General features: G+C 34.5%; 1 pseudogene; it reads right to left on the minus strand.

Moving 5' to 3' along the window:
* Positions 1 to 267: 267 nt before the first annotated feature.
* LOC128133502 (ribonuclease TUDOR 2-like) lies at positions 268 to 2,607 on the minus strand (annotated as a pseudogene).
* Positions 2,608 to 2,907: the final 300 nt, after the last annotated feature.

Genomic DNA, 2,907 nt, shown 5'->3' on the forward strand with positions numbered 1-2,907 from the left:
AGAGATTGACTCTTCTTTCAGCAGCTGGACTACCGAATGGTAGTGAATCATCTGCAACAACAATGTAGTCCCCACTAACAACTTCAACTACCTGTAAAAAGTTTTAAAATTTAAATTTAGTAAACTTTATTAAAAAAAAGGAAGAAATGAGATAGTTTAAAGACAAACCTTTCCAGTGAAGTCATCTGATATGGCCTTGGAATTGGTAGCTGGGGGAACATAGTTTGTCCAAAGCCGCAACTTAGTCTTCTTTGCTAGAAGTTCTACAACTTTTAACTTCCTCTGGGCTTCATCTTACATCATACTCGCACTCCACTCAACATATTTTCCATATCCCTAATTAAAAAAAACAATATGTTATAAAAAAAAAGTTGTAAGAAAGTAGGTTGTCATTTTAAAAACATAACGTACGTTTTCAATAAGCTTCATTTCCAGATCCTTTGTTGATTCTCCATCAGAGTAATATACAGAACCAATTAGATTGCTAAACTTTTCAACTCCCTCAAGAACAATTTAGACCTGTTCAATAATAAACATACAAATAATCAAATCCAATGTCTTTTATGTCAACTTAATAAGGGGAAATTGCAAGATATTACTCACATCTCTGTTTAGAACACGGATCTCAGTAAAATGCTTACCTTCCCTCCCATAAGGATCAGGGGACACTTCATTGAAGCTTGATGAGGCTGAGATTCTTTGGGCTAATATTAAGGGCCCACATGACTCTGAATTATTATTTTCTCCATTTGTCTCTTTGGATGGGACCTCAATTGGTATTGCAGGTTCTTGTGTTGTCCTTCGGTGCCTAGTAAACAATTATATAAATTAGAATTAAATATATAATTAAATTGATTAATAATGAAAATATGTAAATTTATAAAATAAACGTTAATTAAATACCAATATATCATTAAATAGACATTTATCATTTAAAAAAATGTTTGTAGAAAAGGATGCATGTGGTACCTGGATTCTAGCAACAAATACTTGGACAAAGTGAAATTCTAGAAGCAGATAAACACAAAGTAAACTTCCATCATGAACTTGCTCTACAATGGCTTCCATGGGTTTGCCTTTTTTGAAGCTAAGAGGCCCATGGCATCAAGATTGCTGGGATCGCCAACAGTAGATGGAGGAAGGTTCCTGATAGCTGCCTCCACAACACCCGAAGACTAAAACCCATCAACAAAATGACATGTCATAAACATGAAACAATACAACTTATAAACACCATGCATAAAGGCAACAATAATTACTAACTAACCCTATCCCATAAACCAAATCCTTGTTGTCTGTCTTGTTCTTCAAGACGTAGGAGTTCGGTATGCTCAGGAGTAACCTCTCCTTTTCCCTCTTTAACCTAGAATTAATATTTAGTAAGTGAACTTATGTTTAATGTGAAGGTGAAAATTCTTATAAATGAATTGGAATTGGAATTGGAACTACCTCATTTCGGTGTGCTCAGGACTAACCTCTCCTTTGCCCAGCCATGAGTGACAATCTCATTTCCAACATTTACACCTGGTTGTTGGGTTGTTGCTGGAGTAATAGCAGGAATAGGAGTAGGAGTAGCAGAGGAGACATCTTCAGTTTCTTTCCCTGGAGTCAATAGAAACACTGACCCAAATCCCATTACCCTTGAATCTGCAGGCCCAGCTGGGGCAACAGATCCATCAGCAACTAGGACCTTCCAGGAATATTCCAGAGAAACTTGAACCTAAAAGAGTTTAAAGTAATCATCAAAATTAACCTTCATTATTACTAAAGAATGAGTGTTTAAGATTACTAGGTTAAAAAGACTTATTACTAAAGAATGAATTTGATTGCTTACCATATAATATTTATACACTTTGTTGAACCTTACATCAATATGTTCAGTAAATTACCTGCAGGGTAATTTGGTATTGAGTGTTTAATATTATTAGGATAAAAAGACTTATTACTAAAGAATGAATTTGATTAATTACCATATAATATCATCATCATGTGAGAGCAGTACCTACCCTGACTGGCTGACCTTATGCGTCTAGGAACTTTTCTTATGTACTCAAATAATAAAGCAAAGATGCTAAATATGTATAATAATCACTATATGTATGCATGTATGTATGTATGTATGTATGTACCTCTTTCGTCCTCTCATGACCCACAAGATTACCATCCTTGCAAGTAGATATAGTTTTTGTCACTGCATCATAAAATCAAACTAAGTAAAAACATATGCACAATTAAAATTGATTTGTCAAAAAAACATAAAAAAAATTGCATTCACTCACCATAGTTGTTATGAGTAAAACTTTTCAGGCATTCGTTATGTCCAACTTTCCACATTCGAATAGTGTTATCCACAGAAGATGATAGAATATACTGTATTAGTTTAACAGAGAAGTTTATTATGATTTTTGCACATTTTGGGTATTTTATAAATAAAGTGTTATAATTCTAAGTTACTAAACCCTTTTCCAGATTCCCAACCCAATAATCATAGTCGAATCCAGAGGTTGAACAGTCTTCTGGGGAGCAATCGGACCCTGAGTCAGACATTGAAGCAAACGCCTTACAAGCGTCAAAAAATTCATCTTCGTTATCACTGTAACTACCCATCTTCGATTCCTAAAATTTCACCTTGTCAAAACCTAACCGACATATGTCATTGAATTAATATAATTTAGCACGGAAGATTGTATCTTGAATAAACGGAATTTTGGTTTAGGAAAAGGTGAAACATCCGAACCCTAACACACCTAAGAAATCAAACAAGAAGAATTAAAATAAGGGAGAAGGAAAAAAGCATACCTGAGATATTTAGAGAGTAGAAGTGAGGACCGTGCAATGATGAGGAAATCGCCATTGAGACGTGCATAGTTTTTCAATTAGGGTTTTACACAGGAGAAGATGAGAAGA

Source organism: Lactuca sativa, chromosome 4, assembly GCF_002870075.4.
Source record: "Lactuca sativa cultivar Salinas chromosome 4, Lsat_Salinas_v11, whole genome shotgun sequence".
NCBI classification, from domain to species: domain Eukaryota; kingdom Viridiplantae; phylum Streptophyta; class Magnoliopsida; order Asterales; family Asteraceae; genus Lactuca; species Lactuca sativa.